Genomic DNA, 12,885 nt, shown 5'->3' with positions numbered 1-12,885 from the left:
CAGCTCCTCATATGCTTGTGGAGCAACATATTTGGGACCTTCTCTCTCATGCTTCTCTGTTCTTGACTCCACATTACACACTTTCTCTTATAATCCTCCCGTAAACAATTCATCACTCTTCACGAAAATTGCATTGCATTGTTTTGTTTGGACTTTTACTTGATCTTGAAGAGTTGTTAGTTGACTCACTTGTTGTGAAAGTTGAGAAAGATGAGTTTCTATCCTCTTATTTTGAGCAACAAGCAATTGAATCGAGTTTTCAAAATATTCATTTTACTTTGCTTGTAACTCAAATTGCTTTGATATAAGCTCTTGTTGTTGACGTTGGGAGGTAGCAAAAGTCTCCATAATGGATTCAAGATTTGAAGATTGAGGTAGTGGTTGGTGCATGGATTGATGATTGATAGGTGCCCTTGCTTGAAAAACGGGTGGTGGTGGAGGATTCACTTGAGCCTGATTGTTCATATATGAGAAACCTTGATGATTTCTCCACCCTTCATTAAATGGCCTTGTGGAGGTCGTGGTATAAAAAGCATTAGCTTGCTCAATCGTCATTCCATCATAATTGGGTTGACACTCCCATGCAGTATGGCCATGTGTTCCACACATTTGACAAGTTTCCATTGAAGGTCGAGGAGACCTGACTTGGATTTGATTGACTTTATGAGTTAATGCCTGCATAGAATTAGTCAACATGGTTGTAGCATCAACATCATTTTTATTACCTCTATTGGTAACATTTCGCCCCCCTGGATGGTAATTATCATTAGCCGCCATCTTCTCAATCAAATCCTTCGCATCAGTTGGGTTCTTAGTCATGATAGAACCTCCGGACGCAGCGTCAATGTATATGCAAAACTCATGGGTCAAACCATTATAGAACGTTTGGATCAACATCCACTCTGGAATACCATGGTGAGGGCATTGTCTCTGCAGTCGCTTAAATCTTCTCCATGCCTCATACAGGGATTCATCATTAGATTGATGGAAGGTAGATAGCTCGTTTCTTAATTTTGCAGTTTTCTCTTGCCCCAAAAATTTCACTAAGAAGGCCTTGACAAGCTTATCCCACGTATCAAAAGAACCAATACCTTCATCTCGTAACCACTCCCTTGCTCTATCCCGTAGTGAAAAAGGGAAAAGGCGTAGTCTAATAGCATCATCAGTGACACCATTGAGCTTCATAGTGTCACATTTCTCCAAGAAACTGTCTATGTGAGTCACAGGGCAATCGTTCGGTGAGCCCGCAAAAGAATCACTAGAGATGAATTGTATGAACTGGGGCTTCAGTTGAAAGCTCTGAGCGGTGACAGGTGGTCTAACAATACTGGAGAGGAATCCGGTTGTTGTATCAGGAATGCCATACTCTAAAAGAGATTTTGTTCCTGGGTCGACCATGTTTCTTGTATGTCGATTTCTCCTTTTTCTACCTCGTTGTCTTCTTGCACTAGCTTCGATCTCAGAATCAAAAGGTGCTAAATCATCTGAACCTGAACTTCGAGTTTGCATGCAACAAAGAAACTAAAACGGGAGATCAAAGACACAAGGAACAATAGCCGAAGAAACAAAATATATGCTTAGTAAAAACGAATCACAAATAATTAGTATAAAACCGTTAGTCCACGGCAACGGCGCCAAAATTTTGACAGGGTAGAGTCGTATCCCCTAATCAAAAGTAATTCCTAAATCCTCTAACTAATGTAGATAGGGGAGTAGGGTCGAATCCACAGAGAAACAAGTCTTTCTATTCCTAATTAATTAATATAATCTAGATTATGAAGTAACTAATATTTATATTTGAATAATAAACTAAACTACGGAGATCAAGAATAAGGAGAAAATAATATATAAAAGGATCTAGGGCATAGGTTCACCAATAAATAATATTCCAGGGTTGAATATAATAATCATTCATCAATGCATAATTAATCAGATTATAAAGGGCTTTCGCTACGTATTATAATCACACAATTAATTTACCGGTATTAAATCTCATCTTTCGAATCTCGACCTATCCATTTATAAATTAACATGCCTATTAAAACTAGACCTAAACATTAATTCTCATCTGTCGAATCTCGAATCAATATTGTCAAACTCATGCATAAAAGATCTGAGCAAATCTAGTCACAGAGCATTAAATCAATCAATAGGAAATTAATCTAGCATTGATAATCAACAACAATAAATTACCCCTTCATATTATTTATGGATCCCCAAAAACCCTAGAAATAAAACTACTCACACATATTAAAAACTAAACTAATCAAAGCAATTAAATAATAGTTATGAGCTAATAATAAATTATTAACAAACTAATACGAGATTAATCAAATTAAACTGTTGGCAAACAAATCTCCAAAGTTGCGTAAATACTGGAAACCAAAAAAAACTAAACTCAACTCCTAACAAAAACTATCCAAATCCACTTAAACTAAAACTAAAGAAAAAGCCTACGTCCCGTTGCGATTAAAACAATGGATTAATAACAATACTAATTATCCCTAATATAGTATTGGCATGAGCACAATCAATTAAGAATATCAATTGCAATTATCATTAGAGAATTTAAAGAATTAAATCAAGCATTAATCATATTCGGGTTCCACTAGATCTTGGAATAGGGAAACTACTCACACATATTAATGAAATCAAGAATAATAATCAATAAAGAAAACATAATTAACAATAATAAAATAGAGAATTGAAAGAAGAAATCAATACTTCGAATTAATTATGAAATCTTGAATCTTGAAAGCAAAACCCTAGAAAATAATATGGAAGAACGTAATACCCAAAAAGAAGTCTAAAATAATATCTGAAAAAGTGATAGAGTGATAAATAAAAGATTATCTAAAACCTATTTATATCCTCTCATAAAACTAGGTATTTCTATCTTAATAGGACTCCTAAACGCTGCCAAAACGAGCTGCCACAGGTTGGTTTGGCATGAAGAAAACCGCCACAACCAGGCTGTGGAGCGGGTTGTCTTCGCCTCTCCTTTGCTCCGATAATGGACGCCCACAACCAGGTTGTGGCCATAAGGTTGCACGCCACAACCAAGCTATGGAGTAGGCTGCCAAAATGCTCCATTGATGCTAGAAACGCTCCATATAAAGAAATATCTCGCGATCAAAATAAATTCCATACAAATCGAGCCTTATTCCTATAAAAACAAAAACAAACAAGCCGAGAAGAGTAGTATTGAAATAGATTGAATAATAGCTCAAAAAGATTAGGAGAATGAAGAAAACACAATAAAACATGACCAAATATCACATATAAATCGTGTATAATATCGTGTTATCAACCAAATTGGCAGATTTCGACCAGGAACTATCCGCAGTCTGGCCGCGGGCTTGCCGCGGGTAGTTTGGAGAGCCCGCTCGTGCCAGAGAGACCGCGGCCCTCTTATCACCCTTTAGGAGCAGGGGATTCGCCGCGCTTTTGCGGCGGGCGCGGGTGCTTTTGCAGCGGGCGCGGGTGTTGCCCAGAAAGCCCGTAGAGTTTTTAATGGGTTCTGTACCCATTTTTCCGCGGGCGCGGGGTTTATTGGAGAGGGCACGGGAATCCCGTTTTTCTTCTTTGCCTATAAATACACTTGTAATTCATTTTTGAAGATAACTTTCAGATAATTTTCATTAGCTTAATTTTAGAGAGAGAAGTTAGAGAGAAGTTCTTGGTATTGGATTTGTATTTCAACATTGGATCAATTGTGCTTGGATTTCTTCATTTTCAATCATTAATGTTAGTAAGATTTTCTTCTTCTAGTTCATCTCTTACTTGATTGATTTAGTTTCATCTTTGATTGTTTGCATTGCTTGGATTTGAATTGGATATTGTAGTTGATATTGTTTTCTCTTGATTTTGATTTAGAATGATGATCAATGCTAATTCTAGTGATTTGTTCTTGAGTTACACCATGATTAGTGAGTAGATTAGTTGCTAGGGAGAAGGGGAAGCATGCTTGATTGATAATTTGTGCTAGTTGATGATCTTTGATTGATTGAATTGTTGCAATTAAATTGGTTGACATAGTTTTGCATGTGATTAATTAGATTAGGAATGATCAACCTATAAGATTAATCTAGATTGCATTGCATTTCTTAATGACATGACCCATCAATTTGAGAATTGCTTTAATTGATTGAGTTTGATTGTGAATTTCCTTGATTAGCCATTCATAGTAACCCCTAGTTTGGCCTCTAGGAGATAGCTCTTGAACTCTCTTGATTGCTACTATTGTTTGTCCTTTGCAATGCTTGAATCAAACGAAGAAATTGTCGATTAGCACGATTATTGAATTAGCATGTGGAACCAATATCCCTATCATTTAGCTTATTGAATTACTTGATTAGTCTAATTTTGCTATCATAACACCAACCATTTTCTCACTTCAATCTCCGAAATAGCTTGATTTAGGCTAAAGATAACACCAACTAACTCCTTTGGGTTCGACCCTATACTTACCTATACTTGTTTTGGGTTGGTTTAGGATTTTATAAATAGTGTTTGATTTTGGGATAGGCAATTAACGACTAGTTTATTCCTCTATCAGGGCCGCACATAAATATCAAACCGGGCCCAGTTTAGTAACTCGGCCATAACTTCCTCATTATTCATCGGAATTGGGCTTATAATATATCGTTGGAAAATTCTTTTCGAACCCGACCCAACTACACTATTATTGGACCCTTGCCACGGACCAAACCAAACTGAATTGACTGTTTTCTTAAAATAGGTTTTCAAAAACAGAGGGAAAGAAAAGAAATAAAAAACTAACCGCAACACTAGCCTTTCCACACTTTCACTTCATTCGATTATGATTCGACGTGAAAGGTACTCATCACTGGGTTTGGTTTTGGGGAGACACAAATGGGTTTCTACACCATCAAAGATTGTTGGTATCTAAAAGCATATCATAAAGGGCTGTTGGTATCTAAAAGAATACCATCAAAAATTATTGGAGAATACCATCAAGTCCGGAATTGGGATTTCACCATCATCGTAGTTCGAAATTGGGATGTTCAAATCCAACAACCCCGCCATTAGCAATTAAATTCGATAGTATTTGCTGAAATAATGAAATTGGTATTTTGTTGTACTTTTGAATTACTGAGTCCATTTTGCCTTTTCCTTCTATGTTCGTTCGAAATTTAGATCAAATTTGCAAAGATATGAAATGATGGGTTCTGGTGAGAAAAGAAGACAAAACATTGAACAAGCATAACAAATATGTTGTTTTAGCGTCAATTTTTGGCGCATTACCCATACATGTTTTCGACTCCATTTGAGGAAATGGAGAAGAAATACTTAGTGTTGCAGATTAGCTAATTTATTTATTTATTTATTTATTTACAAAAGGTTTAAGAAAGAAAACATACATGTCCCTTTCAACCTGTTTCCCAACCTACTTTTACCTCAGCTTTTACTGTCCTTTTCCTTTTCAATTTGCTTTTTTTTTGGGCAAATGGGTAAATAGTAAAAGGTTGATTATGCCCTTATTAGAGTCATGTTCTTTGGGAATTTAATGTGTGGAGGATGAAATGGGGATGTGAAGTGAAGATGACATGAGATAAAGTTTTGGGGAAATTCTCATATTCAATCTGTTTCTTGAAGTAGATCGTGCACCCATTATTCATTAGCTTTTATTCTTGGATTTTGAATTGGTTTCGATATTGTCAACATTTATCCATTCAGTTTCTTTTTTATTTTAATATTTTGAATAAGACCGAGTACCTGATTTTGGAACCGATTCCTACAAGTTCCAAGAAACTTGGATCCTATATTAACTGAATCCAAAATCAAATCTAATTCTTTGAACTTGGTCATAACTGGTTTCGAATCCGGGTCTTGAGAATATGTCGGGTACCCGGTTTTGCTCACCCTTAGTCAGTACAATGAATTCAAAAACAAAATAACTAAATTATAATTGAAATAAAATGAAGTTCATACAAGTACTAGGTTAGAACTAGATGGCTGGTAATGATTTGGGGGAGTGGCTGTGAAGGTAAAGTAATGATCAACCTCGTGATACGACGGTACCAAGTCAGGTTTTGTGTCATGACTGATGAACAAGTCCCAGTGAACGGGTTACCTGTACTACCAATGCCTCTCGTCGACTCCACTCATGCACAAGCGTCGAACGTTGAGTCTCCCAGTTATGTTGTCCTCTTCGATCCTTCTTGTGTAGAGCAATGTTTGTGTCAACTTCCTGAGGGATCGACTGCTCTAACCCGAACTAACGCATGACTCGATCTAGGAGGTGGAACTCAACGACGTTAAAGCAAATCAGAGGGGCTCCTGTACACCAAATGTGAATGTCAAAGTGACAAATTTCTAGAAATCGCTCCATCACCGCCTCGCTATATGGCTACCAAAATAGGATTGTTATTTGTATAAGTTAATGATCACTTAATAATAACTATTATAATGAACGTATGCCGTACCATTGCATGAAGAAAAAGTAATCCACCAATTATACCTAATCCTCATGCTGATGGTCAAACACATACATCTCGATAATACGAGAGTCCAAAAGTAGTATGCGCACACGAAAGATGTAAACAAATCCAACTATAAATATTATTTGATAAAAATTCTTAGTTCTTAATTAAAGAATATTTATGAACCAAAACTTTTAAGTTATACACTACTTGCACGTCAAGGAGTCAACCTTTCGCTCATGTTGAGTCCCTAAAATGTCCTCCTCCTCCTCTTGAGGCAAATCTCTAGGCCTCCTTACGTAGGCCGGATTGACCAATAATGCAAATGTGCTTCCATGACCACAACTGCACTAAGATGAGTGGACCTCTAATATGACATGCTCGACAAAACTAATGGTACAAAAACCAAGAGTCACACTCCCCCAATTGTAAATCGAAGTTGTATCTTAATATCTCAGAACCGACAAATAGTAGAGTGACATAGCATCACCACTCTTGTCATCGAAGAGAATGGGATCCCATGAGAGTAAGAATGTAAGCGCGACTATGTCGCTGAATAGTAACGTCATCAGCCCCCTATGGAACTTGTGAGAAGTGTGGTCTAAGCCACATGGAGGACCAATGAAAGGTCGAACTCCAACACTAGGTCGAACTCTAAGAAATTCCTCAACAAGGTCATGTCACCCCTCACATGGGGACCAATAAAAGGTGGCCCGTGAACTCTCAAGCCTAAGAGAACGGCGATGTCTTGCAAAGTAATGGTGGCCTGTCTCACCGCAAAATGGAAAATATGTGTCTCCTTCCTCCATCTCTCAACCAACGCAGTCAGAAGAAAACATTCAAGTAAAAACCCTCCACTCGCTAGTCTATGTACACACATCATAAAGCTCAACATGCTTCACATAGTCTAGTACTCCACCCTCTTCCCTATGCACATCCCAAGCTGATCACATGCTCTCGAATTGACAAAAATCTATCAGCTACGCTACTCCAAACATCATGACTCATATGAGAAGTTTATAACCATAGAATAGATGAATTAATTAGGCCTAGTCGAATCATCAAATCCATGGGACTTGCATGATAAGAAGAACATTTAATTAATTTTAAGCATGCAAAAGGTAAAAAATATCATTAAAACACCAAAAAAAAAATTAATAAGTTTCCTTTCTTAAAACATGAATTAGGCATTTTAGTACTCATTACCCAGATGATCCAACACCACCACTAATAATAGCATATGTCTTCTTGTTATGCCCAGGTCGTCGACAAACACTGCATGCCTTCTTGACATGATAGGGACTCTAATCCATTTCATTGTGAATTCTAATGGAATGTCAGGCTAGGCCACTTTTCTAATCCGAGTTGGCTACAACATTAGGCCCATTGTAAGTGGACCAATGGCAAGGATCAGAAACGGGTGGCATTCCTAAAAAAAGAATCCACAAAGTCTGAGTGTGATAGGCTTCAATGTCGACAAAATGCTTGGACATGATAGCATGGCAGCTTGAATATTTTTAGCTTCTCATAGGTACATGTCTTTCTCATCAAATTCACGGTGTGGGAGTTACCACATTTACCCGCTTTTCTCCTTCCACGACTCGTCCTAATTAAGCTGATACAACCCTATGACATCATAATCAAAAGCAACAACATTATGGTGCATGTCTTTCTCCATGTTGGCCTCTATCGTCTTTGTTGCCTTATTCTGATAACTCATGGCCCTCTATAAGCCTTCTTTTACCCTAACTTTGTCTAGCTGCAAAGTAGGAGTTAACTCCAAAAAGGTCATTTGTCCTAAGCCTTCTCTTTTCTGATTACTTCGTTGCTTAATTTCTTAAGATCTCTCAGTGCCTATGTGCACACCTTATCATTCGTTCCGACTTCTTTATTTGAACTCATTCCGTGGGTTTTTAAAAGCCATATATTTGCATTTAAGAATTATCTAACTGTAAAATAAATCTTTTAAAAATTTCCTTTAACAACTTTATTAATATTTGAAATATAAAACCCTATAAGGAAATATAGGTATGATGAAATGCAAAGACTATAAACAACACCCTAGGTATGAGTAGTTGTTCCACATATACATATATAGGAAACATAAAAAATTATTGGTAATCATAAATTTAGCTAATTAACTGTCCCATATGTCCCAAAAATGATTGAGAGTGTAAAGCAATAAATAACCAATTATAATTGTTTGACGATGTCAAACATGACTTAGTGGTCAAGTATAAATAATCATGTAAATAAGTGATGGTTATTATCTCTGTCGAACCCCAACGATTAGCTTCTTCCCAACATCAGCAACATCTTCAACTATTTTGACACTAACGAGGAAGCCGTCGTGGACCCTGAAATCATTAGAGATAAACCATGAAGAAGTTGGTGAGGAAGAAGATGACGAGGATTTTACAACGATGACTTTCTCAAGTAATATAAGTTTTCCTCTTTCATTTAACTACAATTTAAGGAGTTCAAATTTTGTAATTTTGTAATTTTGGGGTTGTGAAAATAGCGATTACCAAAATGAGGGTTGAATGATTCCCTCAGATTAATAAAGATATTTGAGTGGTTATGCAAGAGTAATTCAAATATAACTAGTCTTTTGGCCCGTGCAATGCACGGGTTGTTTATAGGCATATAATATACTCCCTCCGTCCCGTTTTTTACATTCCTATTTCTAAAATTACACGTGAATTGAGAAACTTGGAATAAAACAAAGAACAATAAAACAAAGTATAATGGGAATTACAAGACATAAATTGATGTCTTTAAATAAAATAAAGATTGAATAATATTAAATGATGCACATGTTATCAATCATTTGAAAAGAAAAAGGACTAATAACATTTTTTGGTAAAAAAATAAAAGGACCAATCATATTCATCTAAAGTAATGCACATAAATTCTGAATTTTTCAAAGGCATTAATAAGAGTGAGAAATCTGAGAATGAGAAAACATTAATTTCAAAACAGAAAATAGGGATTATTTGGGATATATGGTAAAAATTTACTTACTAAAAAAGAAAAATAGGAATGTAATTTTGATACCCCAAAAGGAAATCATGAATGTAAAAACAAAAATTTTTGTGTGCCCCGGGTGTACAATAATATACTGTACATCAGAAATTCTCACACGTGCCACTAATAAATTCATTATCTCCAATACTCTGTATTATTCTCTCTCCTCTCATCAAACAAACTACCAAAGTAATGACCACATTCAACCTCAAATTACAAGAAGGTTGATGTTGGGATGATCTCTCACAGCGTTTCAATTGATCTATGTTTCTTAGTCTGCAATCGATCTTTCGTTGATCAAAATTCGAACCCTAACATTCTTTAATTGTGATATTTTGCTCTCAATTTTATCTGATTTAGGTTTCTAATTGATATTCCGGTCATGATTTAGAAAACGAGTGAAGTATATATTAGTCGAAAAATCAGGTATTTTTGTCCACTTTAAAATAAAATTTTCATTGTTATATAAAGAATGATAAAGATTGTTAGCTTTCTCTTCATTTCCAATTAACTGCTTTTTTTATTTGGGGGAAAATTACCTGCTATTAAGATCAAGTAATCAACAACAAAGCTTTTCTGTTGTACTACAACTATATAATCATTAATAAATTTACAAAATCAGCTTACCGCTTATGTGACGGAATTAAAAGTTGTGTTTTCTTGTGCCAAAATATTGGTGCTTCATATTGCTAAATTTGTTGCATAGTAAGCAATGAATAGTTCAATTCAGTTTGCAAGTTTCAGACTACTATAAATTTGATGTAAATTATTCCATATTGTGTTGTTTATAAGCCTATTAGTTTAATTGGCTGAACACTTTGTGTCGCACAGAGGATGTAGGTTCGAATCCTACATAGGCTATTGGTTGTATTTTGTATAAGAACAAACACCTAATCTCTCGACTTTCTTGAAACAACTACCAAGCATTCAAACACTATATATTAATTTTAACCATTTTGAATAAAAGTGACCCTAATTAAGGAAAAAGTGACCCTAACTAAGGTAAAAGTGACCCTAGAAATACATAAGTTACCCCAACAAGAATAAAAGGGAACTTACATAAGGGTAAAAGTGACCCTAATTAAGGCAAAAGTAACCCTAATCAAGGACAAAAGTTACCCTACAAGAACAAAAGTGACCTTACTCAAAAGAAAAAGTGACCCTAATCAAGGTAAAAAGTTACCCTAAATAACAACAAAAGTGACCTTATTCAAGTTAAAAAAAAATTACCCTAACTAACGACAAAAGTAACCTTACTCAAAGGAAAAAGTGACCCTAACCAAATGCAAAAGTGACCTAAATTATAAACGAAAGTGAACCTAAACAAGGCAAAAATAAACCTGACCAAAAGCACTTATGTGACCCTAACTAAGAACACTATGCTCAATACTAGTTATAACAATGACTGTTACTACTCCAACTATAGGAATACACCAATACACGTATGTTATATAGGCTATGTGGGGCTTGAACCCACACCATGTAATGTACATCACTCTACCGTTTGAGCTAATAGCCTTGAAATTAGACACTTTTTCATTCTATCATAACAATGGCAAAACAATCACATGATCAAGGAAACCAAATATTTTGAAGAGTGATAAATTAGCAATCATAACAATTAGCTATATGTTGTTCTCTAGCACCAAATATGATGATATCCTGCTTGTTAAACCTTCTATATCTGTCTGTCTTGCAACTTGTGAGGATAAATTTGTTGAAGAGTTCGCTCAGTCTTGCAAGCTATCAAGCAAGAGACTGGTCCTTTTTGCCATATATGACAATGATGATTATCGTGGAAGTCATTGGAGCATCATAGTGTATGATAGGACAAATAACTCATTTCTGCATTACGACAGTATGGAGGGAGTGAATAATTTTCATGCTATGAAGCTGTTTGATGCTATTAAAGAATTCATGGGGCCAGGCGGTGAAGTTTAAAAGCCACAAACCTCATCGTCTTCACTAAAGAAGCAGAGGAATAAGAAGAAAAGTTTGCAGTCTGTATCAAAACCAAATATTTTGTTAAGAGAAATGCCACAAAGTTAAGAGAGGAAAAAGAGTTTACAGACAAAGGCCACACGATCATACATTACTAGATTTATGAGCAAGCCTATAGGACGACCAAGGTGATCTGAGCTACCAATATAAACCCATCACAAAATGATTCAAGTGAGAAAAGAAGCAAGCTAGCAAAGATGATAACTACAACTATATCTTCCACCATAATCACTTAGAAAATGACCATACTAGCCCATGGAGAGAGCAAGAGAGCTGGAAAAAGAATCAACAAAGCCCTCTAAACCCTATATGAAGATTTTAATAGCTGAAAACAGAATCAATCAAGTAGTTTAATTACATGTTTTGTTTGAGGGATTTGGTAACAATTTGTTAAGTGAGGATCATATATTCCATTTACCCTTTCCAACCCACCAAGATTAGATTATGTTACCTTCCTCTATTTCTCATTTGATTCTTTTTTTTTTTTTGAAAGAAATTTGATTCTATTTCATTCTATTATAAATAACAAACAATATAAAAAAAGTACGGAGTAAGGATTATCATTCCCTCTCTTCTGTTTTCCCTCCTTTGTTCCATTTCATCCCATTCTTTTACCTCAAACCATACTAAACACACTACACACCCTTTTAGGGGTGTACTCTAATCAGCAAAGCAATAATATTTTTATTAGAACCTTCTTAAACAAGCTGGTCCTCTCAAATAGTCTAAATAATCAACTACAATAAAACCTGAAAATTCCAAAAAAAAAAAAAAAAAAAAAAAAAAAATCATGAACACAGTACAAAAACATTAAGGAATTCCAAACATTAAAAAACGAAATCAACTAAAAACAAATTTGTAAAAAAAATTAGAATACGAACCTGCACTGAGATCACCATTGCAGAATTTACAAGGAAAATAGCACTACAAAAAAGCGAAAGAACAAAATCAAAAAACCAAAAAATCGAAAATCAAAACCACTAAAAACTAATAAAAATGCACAAATAATTAAGTAACAAACCTGAAATTAGCGAGAAACAATTTTGCAAGTGAAAGAGAAAGTTAAAAATAAGAATTCTCCCATGGAAGGGAGGAGAATGGTGGAAGATCGCCAAAGATGAGAGAGAAAATACCATTGAAAAATGAGGAAGAGAGAGAAAGTAAAGTAGTATGAGGAGAGAGAATAATTTATTTTTTTGTTTTAATTTTAGACAACTGGCATATGGCACATGCGAAGGAAATTGGGAAACCAATTTCTGTTCCATTTGTTGTCGCCATTCAATAAATTATTGAACATTGGCCTTAATAAAATATTTATAATGTAAAAAAGAGACGCAGGGAGTAATTTTTTTTTCTTTTACAATATAGTTTTATTGAAAAATGAATAGTTTTAAAAGGAGAGGAAGGGGTG

The 12,885-nt window shown here is 35.3% G+C and overlaps 1 pseudogene; it reads left to right on the top strand.

Moving 5' to 3' along the window:
• Positions 1-5,546: 5,546 nt before the first annotated feature.
• On the top strand, positions 5,547-11,414 carry LOC110728289 (annotated as a pseudogene).
• The last annotated feature ends 1,471 nt before the right edge of the window (positions 11,415-12,885 follow it).

Source organism: Chenopodium quinoa, unplaced genomic scaffold (assembly GCF_001683475.1).
Source record: "Chenopodium quinoa cultivar QQ74 unplaced genomic scaffold, ASM168347v1, whole genome shotgun sequence".
Taxonomy (NCBI): Eukaryota; Viridiplantae; Streptophyta; class Magnoliopsida; order Caryophyllales; family Amaranthaceae; genus Chenopodium; species Chenopodium quinoa.
The sequence above is the reverse complement of the archived record's forward strand: the minus strand, read 5'-3'. Positions and strand labels throughout refer to the sequence as shown.